At 40.0% G+C, this 17,316-nt stretch overlaps 1 protein-coding gene across 2 annotated transcripts in view; it reads right to left on the reverse strand.

Annotated features, from left to right (window-relative positions):
* The window catches only part of syk (spleen tyrosine kinase), an 89,904-nt gene that overhangs the window by 65,702 nt on the left and 6,886 nt on the right, over positions 1–17,316 (reverse strand). Inside the window, exon 1 of one of the 2 annotated variants that reach the window (XM_061876839.1) lies at positions 5,049–5,203. The exons of the other annotated variant lie outside the window; for it this stretch is intronic. The gene's annotated coding sequence lies outside the window, so the exon portion shown is untranslated. Of the gene's footprint in view, positions 1–5,048; positions 5,204–17,316 lie in introns of those variants that run through there. 2 annotated transcript variants of the gene reach the window in all.

Raw genomic sequence — 17,316 nt, forward strand, 5'->3', positions numbered from 1 at the left:
TTGGTCAACCATTCAAAGCTCTCACTGATGGAAGGAGGTTTTGGCTCAAAATCTCACGATACATGGCCCCATTCATTCTTTCCTTAACACGGATAAATCGTCCTGTCCCCTTAGCAGAAAAACAGCCCCAAAGCATGACGTTTCCACCCCCATGCTTCACAGTAGGTGTGGTGTTCTTGGGATGCAACTCAGTGTTCTTCTTCCTCCAAACACGACGAGTTGAGTTTATACCAAAATGGATACATGGATGATGCAGCAGAGGATTGGGAGAATGTCATGTGGTAAGATGAAACCAAAATAGAACTTTTTGGTATAAACTCGTTTTAAAAATGAGAATCGATTCTGAATCGCACAACGTATTCGAATCGATTTTTTCCCACACCCCTAATATATATATATATATATATATATATATACACTATATTTATAATCACATGCATTAATGTAGCTAAATTAATTTTGGTTTTAAGTAATTTGAAACCCGACGGATCCCAGTACAGGATGTAGTGTCGTTACATTTGTGTTACTATGGTAACTGTGACATTACGCTTGTATTATTTATACACACAATATACATTCATGTAACCAAAATTAATTCAACTTCAAGTTCGACCAAATCAATCATACAGAAGACACCTCAAACCACAAACACTTAGAAAGCAAGCAGCATATATCGTGAATAAATCCATAGAACACAACACTAATGTAACAAACTTAGCAGTGTTTGAAAGTTAACAATAATACAATTATCAGTCCTCTTAAGCAAAAATCACTGAAGAAACATTTTTATTTACCTTGTTGTGATAAGTTATAAATATACAGTATGTACATGTTAACATCTGCACTAACCATCAAAGTATGACATTTATTTTCATTAATCCATGTGCATTCATTCAATATAATTCAATTCCAGCTGAGAACAATGTCCTCATATTTGGAGGTGCCGAGTCTCATCCCAGAAGCTCTCCGCTCAGCTGTGAATCACCCCAGTAAACACTGAAGGTCACAAGCCTGATGAGGCCATCAGGACCACATGCGTCTGCAAACGGCATAGATGACATCCTTAGACCCCCAAACCATACTTGCCAACCTTGAGACCTTCGCTTTCGGGAGATGGAGGGTGGTTTAGGTTTGGGGGGGGGAGGGGGAGACCTGGGGTTTGGTGGTAGCAGGGCGGTGGTGGGGGGATGGGGTGTATATTGTAGCATCCCGGAAGAGTTAGTGCTGCAAGGGATTATGGATATTTGTTGTGTTGTGTTACATTGCAGTTGTTCTCCCGAAATGTGTTTGTCATTCTTGTTTTGTGTGGGTTCACAGTGTGGCGCATATTTGTAACAGCGTTAAAGTTGTTTATACGGCCACCCTCAGTGTGACCTGTATGGCTGTTGACCAAGTATGCCTTGCATTCACTTGTGTGTATGTAAAAGGCGCATATATTATGTGACTGGGCCGGTACGCTGTTTGTATGGAGGAAAAGCGGACGTGACGACAGGTTGTAGAGGACGCTAAAGGCTATGGCTTTAAAGCACGGCCCCAATATTGTTGTGCGAGTGGAAATCAGGAGAAATTTGGTTTTGGGAGGGACACTGAAATTCGGGAGTCTTCTGGAAAATCAGGAGGGTTGGCAAGTATGCCCCAAACGGGCAGTGGTGTGCCTTCTCTGCTGGCCTAACATAACCAGAAATCATGATCATATTTGGAGGTAAAATTATTTTCTAATTTACTTTCCCTAAATATCTAAAATAATATTTATATTCTCTTCATGTCATATTATGTTGTTTTTATTTTTATTTTGTATCCAATCAGAATTCAGCAAGCTCATGTTGCCATGCTGTACGAAAACTGCCAGGGACCTTCAGATTCAACAATGCGGGCATCTGTGCACTGTTAGTGAACGGGGACATACAGTTGATAGACCGTTGTGATAGCCAATCAGATCACAAGTTGTTGTCAGTAAGGCCTTCTAGATGGCCTCACGTTGAACGTGATATTTACGCGTCCTGTGATTGGAAACTCAGCGCGACTGTTAGCGGATAAATTTGAGAACACATAAAGTTGATAGACAGTTGTGGTAGCCAATCAAATCACAAGTTGTTGACAGTAGCCTATCCAAGTAGTCTGATGTTAACGAAACTGCGATTGGAAACTCACTTGTCATTCCAAAGTGAGTATGCATTCACAAGTTTCAATTTAGCAGGAAGCGGGAAATGTTGTATGGTAGCCAGACCGGGATAGTAGACAAGGTGAACAAAACGTTGATTAGGTGGCAGATATATATTTGCAAAGCCATTTTCAAGAAGGATATTTAAAGAGAAACTATATCTTGTGAGGCGATGTCAGCCAACTCCGGAAGCTAGCTCAGCTGTTCTGGCGATGAAATGCTCGCCATTTCCACTCGAAAAAAAGCCAACGACGAGGGGTACCACTGGCTTATACTGCGTCGAAAATATCCTACTAATTGTGAGGTTCAAATATATTTTTTTTCACTTTTAATATTTTTTGCAATTTCAATTTTGTGAGTATCCATTCACAAGTTTCAATTTAGCAGGAAGCCGGAAGTGGACCGGGATAGCAGAGAAGGTGAACAAAACGTTGATTAGGTGGCAGATATATATTTGCATGGCCATTTTACTCAGCGTTTACCTTTTTCCCATCTTTTACGGGGCGCCTTATAGCGACCCATCAGGGTTCTTGTTCTGTAACCCTGTACACTGTTTGTTTGTCTTATCTTGAACAGGTTTGTGCTGAAAACAACGTTTTGTTGTACTTGTTGCAATGACAATAAAGACCTACCTACCTACCAACCTACCTACCTACCTACCTATTTGCCAATTTCAGAAGGGTTACAACAACATGTGATCTGATTGGCTACCACAACTGTCTATCAACTGTATGTGTTCTCAAATTCATCCGCTAACATCGGTGTAAATACTAGCCTTTTCCGGGTTTAGTTCAAAATGTTCATTGACAGCATTTATAGGCGCTGCCCAGGGGTTGAGGGTGTCCAGTTTGCAGTGGCGGGCCGTGCGTTTTTCACCTAGGCCTTAAGTGATGTCCGACTTCAGAGATTACCTCTCAAAATACCATAATTTATGTCACCACATGACCATTGTTGGAGAAATACTATACAAAAACATATTTACAACAGTGTACAAAACATTTTATTTTCTGGCGCATTTAATAATCTATTAAAACGCGTCAGCAATTAAAAGATATCTTATGTGGTACTGTCAAAATTAAAATTGCAAAAAATATTAAAAGTGAAAAAATTAAATATTTGAACCTCACAATTAGTAGGATCTACTCGACGCAGTGTAAGCCAGTGGTACCCCTCGTCGGCGGCTTTTTTCGAGTGGAAATGGCAAGTATTTCATCACCAGAACAGCTGAGCAAACTTCCAGGGTTGGCCGACATCGTCTCAAAATTATGCTATTTTAAGAAATAATCTCTGAAGTTGGACATCACTTAAGGCCTAGGTGGAAAACGCACGGCCCGCCACTGCAAACTGGACACCCGCAACCCCTTGGCAGCGCCTATAAATGCTGTCCATGAAAATTTTGAACCAAACCCGAAAAAGGCTAGTATTTACACCGAATAGGCTAGACTTACTTCTAGCAATGCGAACCAGACTCCTGCTCTGTTTAGGACAAAATGGAATTCAGCCGCATGCCACAAATCCTGTACTCCCAGAGCAATGCATTCAGGTCAAATGCCTTTCCAAGTCCACAAAATTCAGGTGGATCACCTTCCATTCACCCTAATTTGATGTAGAGCTGGTCCAGTATTGTAATGCCTAGGATGAAAACCACATTGTTCCTTCTGCAGCTGAGGTTTGGCAGTCATACTTTTCGCTCAGCACTCTGGAATACACTTTCTCAAGGAGCCCAAGGAGTGTCATACTCCTGTAGTTGGAACAAACCCTACGGTCACCCCTATTGAAAAGGGGGACCACCGTACCGGTCTACTAATCCAGAGGGACTTTTTTCGGCCTCCACGCAATGCTGAAGACATGCGTCAACTGGGACGGTCGCACAACGGCAGCCCAGAAACCAACACAAACTGAACAGTATACCAAGTATACCAATTACCATTTACGTGGACCCCGACTTAAACAAGTTGAAAAACTTATTCTGGTGTTACCATTTAGTGGTCCATTGTACGGAATATGTACTGTACTGTGCAATCTACTAATAAAAGTTTCAATCAATCGATCAAATGTACTACTCTGGACACAGTACACAAATCAACAGGTGTCAGAAGACTTTACAAACCTACCAACAACATAACAAAAGAAGAGGAAAGACGAGAGAAAAAACACATTCTATAAGCACTCAAAAGCTGCCAGTATCTAAGACTACAATAAGTAGTTTTTATTATTAGGTCAATTTTAGCAACAAATGTACAGCTTATATTTTTGTTCATATTTTTTGTAACGAGAGTATATAGTGTATAATTTAAGTTGTTTTTAGTAATAAGGATACAGTAAATTGCAAAAGACCAGGAAGGCCGAGCACCGGTTTTGTGGAGGTTAAAGATAATTTGTAAGTAGATAAGATTTGATTGACGAATTTCAATTCTTAATACTACTAAATACTGCTAATTATATTAATCTTTATTCATCCAGGATTAATTTGCATAAACCTCTACTGGAGCTTCCAGCAAGTGTTTGTAGTTTTAAATTTGCCTTGTTGCTACAGTTTAATACAACGTAATTATTTTGAGTCAAAATATTGCACTTATAGCTCAACTCCCACAGTTTGCTAAGGAAAATAAAAATGAGACTAACACAAAGAAGAGATTCAGCATTTGTAAAAACTAAATATTGTTAAAATCCTGAACAAAAATAGTTGAACTTATTTAAAAAACAATAAAAAAAACATCACTTCTCTGTAATTTTCTTGGTGTTTCCTTGACAATCGAAAATAGCTGTCATAGTATTTATAGCTCCAAAGGAAGAAGTTTGAATCGATCTCAACTGAATATAGCTGAATGGTATGGACGTAAATAAAACCTGTTGATTTAGTGTGTGGAAAAGAAAGGCCACTTACTGTATGTTTTGTAGTCAGGATGGACATGAGAAAAGATGTGTGGGTCATGTCAGCCACTTTAGTAATGTGGCCAGCGTGTCACGTTCAGCCACTAACTGACATTTCAATGCTTGAAAGCAGTTCTAGCTTCCTGATTTCAGACGCCTTTGACAGTTGGATGCTTTTACTTCCCCTTCTTTTGATAAGAACACTGAACAACGCCGACGCACCGCTCAAAATATGCAATTATACGACATAAACTACTTTGTGTATAGACCGGGACTAAATACACTGCTTTGTTTTGGCGTCAGTCTCATGCACCGAGGCAAATTCCTTGTTTTGTAGCACAAATTCTAATTATTTATAAGGACAGTAAATGTAAAACACAAATATAATATAAGAAAAAATGGTAGAAGAATTTAAATTGTAATATTTTATGGAATAACCTTCTAAAATGTGAATAGTAAATGGTAATAAGGTTATTCTTGCATAGCGCTTTTCTACCTTCAAGGTACTCAAAGCGCTTTGACACTGTTTCCACATTCACCCATTCACACACTGATGGCGGGAGCTGCAATGCAAGGCTCTAACCACGATCCATCAGGAGCAAGGGTGAAGTGTCTTGCCCAAGGACACAACGGACATCACTAGGTTGGTAGAACAGTGGGAATGGAACCAGGAACCCTCAGGTTGCTGGCACGGGCATTCTCCCAACTGCGCCACGCCGTAGTAAAAGTGTAAATTAAATACAGGCGAATGCTTGAATTATACAATCAGACCATGCTGTTATGATCCGATGGTCGGATCATCACACATTGTAGCTTTGTTACTTTTTTCACGTTCTGTTGTTTGACGTCCTTAGTTCCTGTTTTGTTGCGTCACCATGGTAGCTTATTAGTTCACCTGCCCCTTGCTTTCTACGCACACCTGTTTTCTACTGATCACTGCCGTATTTAGTTCCTGCTCGGATCCTAATTTGCTTTCACGCAACAGATGACGAGTTGCTTTGAATGATAATACTCGCTAGCTCTCATGCTGCGTTTTGTTTTTCCCTAGCTTTCATGCTAGTAGTTTTTGTTTTCCCTTTTTGTGCCCTTGTGCCAAGTTTAGTGTTTCTGTTTGTTTCCCTAGCTCCCATGCTAGATCCTTTTGTTTGCCTATTCAGCTTAGCACCAGTGTTTTTGTTCTAGCCTGTTTTATCAGTTTAATAAATACTTATTTCTTACCTTACGCTATGTTCTTGTCCGACGCATCCCTGGAGGAATATATCCGGCATCGCCATGCCACGCAAGTCTCACACATGCAGCAATATTGTACTATTAATGTACATAGTATAGTGTTAATGTGAATATTATTCATTCATGCACAACGTCTTACATATATCCTACATTGTTCAGGCTAAATGTACTAATGATTAGTAAATGTAAACTTTAAAATCAGGCAACTTCGTTTTGTTTCTGTGCCAGGCTGCCAAACTCAGGATTACTCATTTGAATAAGAGGACTGAAAGGAACAGAACTGAGTTTATTTTATAGAATTAGCAAATACATTAAATATGGCCATTTATGCTAAATGCATGTTGACAAAAAGCACATGACAATGATTTAAAAAAAAAAGGAAAAATGTGTTAAAAAATAAACAACATAAATATAGGTAACATGACTGTGGGGTGAAAATATGGAACAGCCTGAGTGATGAGCTCAAACACTGTTCAAACATTGTGCATTTTAAAGGCCTACTGAAACCCACTACTACCGACCATGCAGTCTGATAGTTTATATATCAATGATGAAATATTAACATTGCAACACATGCCAATACGGCCTTTTTAGTTTACTAAATTGCAATTTTGTATTTCCCGCGAGTTTCTTGTTGAAAACATCGCGAAATGATGTCGTGTACGCGTAACGTCACAGACTGTCAGGAAATATTAGCGCTGCACCACTCGCGGCTAAAAGTCGTCTGCTTTAACCGCATAATTACACAGTATTTTGGACATCTGTGTTGCTGAATCTTTTGCAATTTGTTCATTTAATAATGGAGACTATAAAGAACAATGCTGTTGGTGGAAAGTGGTGGATTGCAGCTATCTTTAGCACCGAGACACAGCCGGTGTTTCTTTGTTTGTTGTGAAGCGGAGCGGTCAAGCGAACATGTTTTCTCTACGTCAACCAGCATGTTTTTGGATGGGGAAATTGTGATATATATCTTACCGGAGACATCAGTGGATTATTCATCGTCCTGCAGTAGCTGTTTAAAAGGCAGCTGTGAGCTTGGCTTCTCGGCTTCTCTCTGAGACACTGTGTGTTCACCGCAGCCATCCGACCTCGAGGTATGTCTTTACAATCTTTAAAATCTCACTAAAACACTATTAAAACAATAAGCAGATAAGGGATTTTCCAGAATTATCCTAGTAAATGTGTCTAATTACATCTGAAACGCTCACACTGCCACCGCCCGGAGCCGTCCTTTTTTTTTTTTTTTTCTAGTGTTTCACTATCAATATCCTAATTCATGAATCTTTCATCCTCGCTCAAATTAATGGGGAAATTGTCGCTTTCTCAGTCCGAATTGCTCTTACTGCTGGTGGCTCCCATTATAAATAATGTGAATATGTGTGGAGCCCTGCAACTCGTGACGTCACATACTTCCGGTAAAGGCAGGGCTTTTCTTTTAGCGACCAAAAGTTGCGAACTTTATCGTCGATGTTCTCTACTAAATCCTTTCAGCAAAAATATGGCAATATTGCGAAATGATCAAGTATGACACATAGAATGGACCTGCTATCCCCGTTTAAATAAGAAAATCTCATTTCAGTAGGCCTTTAAAATATTGTACAAATCTAATATTTTGGTTCGGTATAGTGAGGTCTCGGCTTATTTTGAATATGAGTACGAATGACTTATATGACTTACTTATGATGATACATTGAGAATTGTAAGCACATTGTTCTGGGCAAATTGAGGTATGTGGATCCAGAATAATGTGATACAATGTGGTAATTGGATATTAGTTTAAGTACCTATGTATAAAAATAAAAAAAAGGGAGTGTGGGGGGGTTTTAAAAAAAAGTTTATACTTCTTCCCATTACCCTTTTGGAATATGTTTAATGAAATTTTCTTTCATTTTGTTTTCTTAATGAAATTTTATTTTTTTGTAAAATAATAATATTGCCATTGAGCACAAGACTGTTCAATGGTGATATGCATGTATATCATGTCCTACATGTATGATGTGGAGCTGACTATGACATACTCAACAAACAACTAAAATAAATGAGAAAAATACATAAATAAGTAGAACTATTTTAACCCCAAATCAAAGTTGAAATATTATTGAATATACAGAAAAATAAATGAGCTGTTTTTTCCCCATGGCCACATATTGTGCAGAGGTGGAGGAGGGGTGGAAGGGTCAGCCATCCCTGTTGTGGCCTAATTGGTTAAAAAAAAAAAGTGCAAAATTGCCCTCTTAGGAACAAAAACACCTGTTAAAGTGCCCTCTTTTGAGTCAAAACGCCTGCTTGAGCTCACTCATAGGAGCCAAAACGTGTTAAAGCTTGGGTAAATGGTAAATGGGTTGTACTTGTATAGCGCTTTTCTACCCCTTTTTAAGGAGCCCAAAGGGCTTTGACAGTATTTGCACATTCGCCCATTTACACACACATCCACACACTGACGGTGGGAGCTGCCATGCAAGGCGCTCACCAGGCCCCATCAGGAGCAAGGGTGAAGTGTCTTGCCCAAGGACATAACGGACATGACTAGGATGGTAGAAGGTGGGGATTGAACCAGTAACCCTCAGACTGCTGGCACGGCCACTCTACCAACTTCGCCACTCCGTCCCCCTAAGTTATAAGGTACCTGAGTTATATTTTTTTTTTACTAAAAAAGAACAATCATATTAGCCTCATTTGCGATGAGGTGGCAACTTGTCCAGGGTGTACTGCGCTTTCCGCCCGAATGCAGCAGAGCGATGTTGTGCACTTCCAGAGAGGAAGAGACTGGGAGGGACTATCAGCAAGGTGTGCAGAGTAGGGGCCGGGACTTACGATTTTGATGTATGCCATGGTGACACAAGATTCAAGTACCCCAGCTTTAAAGTACCCTTATATAAGCAAAATGTGTACTAAAGTGCCTTCTTACAGACACAATGTGTGGCAAAGTGCCTTCTTAGCAAACAAAATGTGTTTTTAAGTGCCATCTTAAATAATGCATGTTAAAGAGGAACTGCACTTATTTTGGAATTTTGTTTTGTTCAGAATCATTATGAGGGACATAACGATGGAAGGTTTTTTTGCATTGTAAAAATTAAATAAATACGATTAGAGATGTCCGATATTGGCTTTTTTGCCGATATCCGATAGTCCGTTGTTGTCCAACTCTTAATTACCGATTCCGATATCAAACGATACCGATATAAACAGTCACGGAATTAACACATTATTATGCCTAATTTTGTTGTGATGCCCCGCTGGATGCATTAAACAATGTAACAAGGTTTTCCAAAATAAATCAACTCAAGTTATGGGAAAAAAATGCCAACATGGCACTGCCATATTTATTATTGAAGTCACAAAGTGCATTATTTTTTTAACATTCCTCAAAACAGCAGTTTAGAATTTTTGGCATGCATGGGGTATATATTGTAGCATCCCGGAAGAGTTAGTGCTGCAAGGGTTTCTGGTTATTTGTTCTGTTGTGTTACGGTGAGGATGTTCTCCCGAAATGTGTTTGTCATTCTTGTTTGGTGTGGGTTCACAGTGTGGCGCATATTTGTAACAGTGTAAAAGTTGTTTATACGGCTACCCTCACTCAGTGTGACCTGTATGGCTGTTGACCAAGTATGCATAGCATTCACTTGTGTGTGTGAAAAGCCGTAGATATTATGTGACTTGGCCAGCATGCAAAGGCAGTGCCTTTAACGGTTTATTGGCACTCTGTACTTCTCTCTACGTCCATGTACACAGCGGCGTTTTAAAAAGATATTACATTTTAAAGTATTTATCGGCCAATAATATCGGCAGTCCGATATTATCGTACATCTCTAAATACGATCAAAGGTTTGCTTACAATGTAGCCTATGAGAGACACACAATTCCGCCTATAAAAGCCCAGAAAAAACATCCATCCATTGATGTTTTATATACATGATGTAAGTATATATGCAATGTAGTAACAGGCACATTTATAATAACATTTAATATTTACGTATTTAGATCATTTTAAGCATACGCGGCGCATTAATTTGGAAAAAAAAAGGCATCACGACGTTTGCATTTTTTTGTTCCTCATCACTGATTATTAGAGATGTCCAATAATATCGGCCGATAATTGCTTTAAAATGTAATATCGGAAATTATCGGTTTCAAAAAATAAAATGTATGACTTTTTAAAATGCTGCTGTACGGAGTGGTACACGGACGTAGGGAGCAGCACAGAGCATTTGCGTCTCCCAGTCAGCATCACACTTTTGTTACTCATACAAATACGTTAGAGCAGGGCAGATTGAGCCCAGTTTATAATTTCCTGTTATACAGTATACCAGGCAGTCTTGCACTAAAGGAGGACTATGTTGTTGTTTACTTTATGACTCCAGTATACTCTGGACTGAAGCTGTGTGCCTTCATTGTTTTAGTAGCTGTTGTTTTGAGGCATGTTTAAAAAAACAAAAAATAATGCACTTTGTGAAGGTCAATGTATACTACTTCCCATAGTTGTAGTGGGTCACAGGGAGAGCATGTCCCAAATTCCAAGCTGCTGCATGTTAAAAAAAATAATGCACTTTGTGACTTCAATAATAAATATGGCAGTGCCATGTTGGCATTTTTTCCCTAACTTGAATTGATTTGTTTTGGAAAACCTTGTTACATTGTTTAATGCATCCAGCGAGGCATCACAACAAAATTAGGCAGACTAATGTGTTAATTCCACGACTGTATATAAAGGTATCGGGTGATATAGGAACCGGTAGTTAAGAGTTGGACAAAATCGGAATATTGGATATCGGCAAAAAAGCCATTATCGGACATATCTACTGATTATTACTCATTGCCGACTTTATGAGAGCTATCAAACATGATAAAACCTCACTTACCGTACAAAGTCCGCTGTCATTAGGATACCGACTCCTAGGATGTTCATGTATTCCCATTTACGTGAAGAATGTTTCAAAATCCTCACAAAGAAAAGGGGTGTCAAAGTGTACCAAATTGTCGGAATACCTCCTCAGACATCTTCTGGTCTGGTAAGAGACATGATTTATGATCTACAATAAACTTCCAGTGCAGGGAAGCAAGGAAGCAGCAGACCACTCGATAATGCAAACAAAGGGACACAAGGGAGTGATCTTGTCTCCGTTATCAATAGTTTGTCTGCATCAGCGCTTATAATAACAAAATCACTAATAATTGGTAATATTCAAATAACGAAATGTAAATAGAGTATTGTTGGCAGTTTTTGAATGGTTATTTATTGGATTTTATGGGTGGAATAGTGGAGCTCCTATTGGCTCCGCTGTAAGCAGACTTTTATTAACGTTTATTTACAAGTTAGAATGCTTTTTTTTTTTCATCCGTCCGTCGTCATGTCTCATAAAGATTTTGAAAAATAAAAAATTCCCAAAAAATTGCAGTTCCTCTTTAAGTACCCTCTTAGAAGGCAAAATGAGTGTTCCCACTTAGGAGACAGAATGCATATTAAAGTGCCCACTTACTGTATTCATCCAGTTAATTGTCATCTCAGGGCATTCAATCGATCACAACTGGACGTTTTTATTTTTTTTAAAAAGACGACTCGTCTTTCATCCGAGCAGGCTTCATCTGTTCATGCTCATAGACTTAGATTGGTCTGATCTAGTCGACAGCCATAACTCGCTTAAATGCCTACTGAAATGAGATTTTCTTATTCAAACGGGGATAGCAGGTCCATTCTATGTGTCATACTTGATCATTTCGCGATATTGCCATATTTTTGCTGAAAGGATTTAGTAGAGAAAATCGACGATAAAGTTTGCAATTTTTGGTTGCTAATAAAAAAGCCATGCCTTTACCGGAAGTCACAGACGATGTGCGCGTGACGTCACCGGTGTGAGGGCTCCTCACATCCTCACATTGTTTATCCTGTGAGCCACCAGCAGTAAGAGCAATTCGGACCGAGAAAGTGACAATTTCCCTATTAATTTGAGCAAAGGTGAAACATTCGTGGATGAGGATATTGATAGTGAAGGACTACAAAAAAAAAATAATAATAAATAAAATAAAAAGCGACGGATCCGGGCGGCGGCAGTGTGAGCATTTCAGATGTAATTAGACACATTTACTAGGATAATTCTGGAACATCCCTCATCTGCTTATTGTTTTAATAGTGTTTTAGTGAGATTGTAAAGACATACCTCAAAGTCGGATGGCTGCGGTGAACACGCCAGTGTCTCAGAGAGAAGCTGAGAAGCCAAGCTCACAGCTGCCTTTTTTAACAGATACAGCAGGAGGACGCATAATCCACCGATGTCCATCCATCCATCCATTTCTTACCGCTTATTCCCTTTTGGGGTCACGGGTACACCCCGCCTTCCGCCCGATTGTAGCTGAGATAGGCGCCAGCGCCCCCCGCGGCCACTGATGTCTCCGGTAAGATATATATCACAATTTTCCCATCCAAAAACATGCCGGTTGACGTAGAGAAACATGTTCGCTTGACCGCTCTGTGTTAAAGCTTCACAACAAACAAACACCGGTTGTGTTTCGGTGCTAAAGACATCCGCAATACACCGCTTTCCACCAACAGCATGTTCTTTATTGTTCGGGGCGGTATAGCTCGGTTGGTAGAGCGGCCGTGCCAGCAACTTGAGGGTTGCAGGTTCGATTCCCGCTTCCGCCATCCTAGTCACTGCCGTTGTGTCCTTGGGCAAGACACTTGCTCCCGGTGCCACCCACACTGGTTTAAATGTAACTTAGATATTGGATATCACTATGTAAAGTGCTTTGAGTCACTAGAGAAAAGCACTATATGAATATAATTCACTTTATAGTCTCCATTATTAATTGCACAAATTGCAAAAGATTCAGCAACACAGATGTCCAAATTACTGTGTAATTATGCAATGAAAAGAGACGACTTTTAGCCGTAAGTGGTGCTGAGTTAAATGTCCCCTCCAACCAATAACGTCACAGACGTCATCATCGTGTCTTCATTCCGCGACGTTTTCAACAAGAAACTCCGCGGGAAATTTAAAATGGTAATTTAGTAAACTAAAAAGGCCGTATTGGCATGTGTTGCAATGTTAATATTTCATCATTGATATATAAACTATCAGACTGCGTGGTCCGTAGTAGTGGGTTTCAGCAGGCCTTTAAGTGTCCTCTTGGGAGTCAAAAATGTGCGTTAAAGTGCTCTCCTGGCTGGCACAACCCACTAAATTGCCCTCTTGTGTGACAAAAACACACCGGATTGCTGCCATTCAATTGAAAATATTGATTCCAATGAAAGCATGCAAGCTTTCCCAGAGTGTTTATTTAATTATTTCATGAACTTGAGTGGCACCATTGACTTTGATGGCTGAATTTGACATCCATCAATCCATTTTCTACCGCTTGTCCCTTTTGGGATAGCAGGGGGTGCTGGAGCCTATCTCAGCTGCACACCCTGGACAATTCGCCATCTCATCGCAGGGCCAACACAGATAGACAGACAACATTCACACTCACATTCACACACTAGGGCCAATTAAGTGTTGCCAATCAACCTATCCCCAGGTGCATGTCTTTGGAGGTGGGAGGAAGCCGGAGTACCCGGGGGGAACCCACGCAGTCACGGGGAGGACATGCAAACTCCACACAGAAAGACCACGAGCCTGGGGATCGAACCCAGGACCTTCTTATTGTGAGGCACAGGTACTATCCACTATTTCGCTGTGCTGCCTCAGGAAATTATTAAATCAATAGTTAGGTAAATGTTTAAATAATTAAATGTAATATTACATTGAAAACATTAGTAATACACAACCCAAGACCAGTGAAGTTGGCACTTTGTGTAAATCGTAAATAAAAACAGAGTACAATGATTTGCAAATCCTTTTTAACTTATATTCAATTAAATAGACTGCAATGACAAGATATTTAATGTTCGAACTGAGAAACGTATTTCTTTTTTGCAAATAATCATTCATTTAGAACTTAATGGCTGCAACATATTGCAAATAATTTGGTACAGGGGCATTTTTACCAATGAGTTACATGGCCTTTCCTTTTAACAACACTCAGTAAACCTTTGGGAACTGAAGAGACCAATTTTTGAAGCTTTTCCAGTGGAATTCTTTCCCATTCTTACTTGATGTACAGCTTAAGTTGTTCAACAGTCCAGGTCTCCGTTGTGGTATTTTATGCTTCATAATGCGCCACACATTTTTAATGGGAGACAGGTCTGGACTGCAGGCAGGCCAGCCTAGTACGCGCACTATTTTACTATGAAGCCAGGCTGTTGTAACACGTGGCTTGGCATTGTCTTGCTGAAATAAGCAGGGGCGTCCATGATAACATTGCTTGGATGGCAACATTTGTTGCTCCAAACCCTTGTATATACTTTTCAACATTAATGGTACCTTCACAGATGTGTAAGTTACCCATGCCTTGGGCACTAATACACTCTCATACCATCACAGATGCTGGCTTTTGAACTTAACAATCCGAAGGACACAACGTCCACAGTTTCCAAAAACAATTTGAAATGTGGACTAGTCAGACCACAGAACACTTTTCCACTTTGCATCAGTCCATCTTAAATGAGCTCAGAACCAGCAAAGCCAGCAGCGTTTCTTGGTGTTGTTGATACATGGCTTTGGCTTTGCATAGTAGAGTTTTAACTTGCACTTATAAATGTAGCAACCAACTGTTGTTACTGACAGTGGTTTTCTGAAGTGTTCCTGAGCCCATGTGGTGATATCCTTCATACACTGATGTCGCTTTTTGATACAGAGGGATCGAAGGTCTGTAATATCATCTTTTACTGGGTGGCTGAGGCCGTACTGTGGCTCCCGCACAAACTGGGAGTAAAATATATTGTACATACAAATACACATATATATACTCTCATAAACACAATTATTCATACATACGCGCACACATAGGTACCTACGCTCCCACATACATACACAAATACAGTACATACCTACACACTCAAAGTTCGTACATCTACACGCACATTCACTGTACAAACATACATATATACATACTATATATATACATTCACTGTATAAACATACATATACACATACTGTACATACACAAGTACATAAACTTACATACACTCATGCATATAATTACGTTTCATCAAACATATATTAACGTTGTTGCCCTAGGGGAAACTAGGTAGATACATCAATATACTCGATATATCGCGGGTTTGTCTCTGTGCGATATAGAAAATGACTATATCGTGATACTCGAGTATTTGTTCTCACGCAGTTGCTTTAAGCTGCTGGCATTACACTACGCTGTACAGGCGTTTTTTCACTCTTTCTTGTCTCTCCTTCTCAATAAAACAAGCGCACCTTCTCACATATGTCACATTCGTATATGCCCTCGCGGGGCAGAGAGGTAGCGGCATGGGTAACGTTAGCTGTGGTGCGAGTGGTAATACGAGAGAAAGAAGGTGAGAATCTGGTAACAAATGAAGGAAGAATTAATGCCCAAGAAAAACAGCAGGGGGTCTATCGTCTGGCGGTGGTTTGGCTTGAAGTGGGAATATGTCAAACAGACAACCGTAATTTGTCAAGTGTGGGACAAAAGCGTTGCTAAAAAAAAGTATCATTACTGCCAATATGTAGCATCATTTGAAAAGTCACCTGCTAGAGAATGAGGAGTGCGTGAAACTCTGCATGTCAACATCTCCGTTTGGTGCCACACCAACAAAATACCAAGGCAAACATTTTCACATCAACACCCCCCCCCAAATCAAACCACACCACCACAAATAGATGCCTGACCTGTGGGAAACACTGTCACCACATCTGCGGCCCTCTCCAAGGTTTCTCTGGTTGAGTTTTTCCTTGCCCTGATGTGGGATCTGAACCGAGGATATCGCTGTGGATTGTGCAGCCCTTTGAGACACTTGTGATTTAGGGATGTATAAATAAACATTGATTGATTGATTTTTACAGTGTAGTTTCAATATATATTTCAAGTTGTATTTCTTAAATATGCAATTGGGTTTAATGTGCAGGCACAGGTATTTGTATTGAACCATTTCGGTACGGGGGTTTCGGTTCGGTTCGGAGGTGTACCGAACGAGTTTCCACACGGCCATATTAGGTAGCGCACCGAAGGTTGTGTAAACAATGCAGAGCGAGGCACAACACACGGCAGGCTAGCAGCGACCGGGCTAGGACAACATGTAAAAGCCAGAGCTGGAAGACCCTCCTGCCTCGTTAAGCGCTCCCGTTTGGGAACACTTTGGCTGCGCGGTGCGATACAACAATGGAGGACGGAGGTTTGCCGGCATTGTTCAGCAGCAGTAGGGTACGCTTCTGCCAACACGTCAAACATGCTAACTCCTTTGAAGCGGCACCACCTCATTCAAGCAGACTCTCCTCGGCGAATCAGGCAGGGCTGAAGCAATAGCAAATGTTTTTATAGCAGCAGATTTAAGACCATCCATTCATCCATTTCCTAAAGCTTGTCCCGTTCGGGGTGGCAGGAGTTGCTGAATGGCATTAAAAACTAGATTTTGACCCACTTCTATGGTGGAAGAATAATAAGCCCATATATCCTCTTACTGCCAAGTTAGTTAGGCGGGGGAGGGGGATATGTACTGTACTGTGCAATCTACTAATAAAAGACTCAATCAATCAATCAAAAAAAGCACTTTATATGGAGAAAGATTTTGTTAAAAACCATTCTGAGCCTTATCTTATTTATTTTTTATTTTATATATGTTGACCACATTAACTTTGGCAATGGACCCTGTGTGTATATGTATGTTATGCCATTGTTTACAAATTTGGTAAATAAATACCCCAAAAATGTATATTTTGTTGTTTTCTTACTGTACCGACAATGAACCGAACCGTGACCTCTAAACCGAGGTACATACCGAACCAAAATTTTTGTGTACCGTTACACCCCTAGCAGGCACCTTTGCCTAATAATACAATGTGTATTACAGGTAATGTTATCCTAACAGAAGTATTTGCCAAAGCATAAAGTACTTGAAGTTAAGAAAGTATATCCATCCATACTAATTATGTACTTTTGAAAAAGGAAGTAACCAGTTTTATTAAAATAGATGATGTCAT

This window comes from Nerophis ophidion, linkage group LG17 (genome assembly GCF_033978795.1).
Source record: "Nerophis ophidion isolate RoL-2023_Sa linkage group LG17, RoL_Noph_v1.0, whole genome shotgun sequence".
In the NCBI taxonomy this organism is placed as follows: domain Eukaryota; kingdom Metazoa; phylum Chordata; class Actinopteri; order Syngnathiformes; family Syngnathidae; genus Nerophis; species Nerophis ophidion.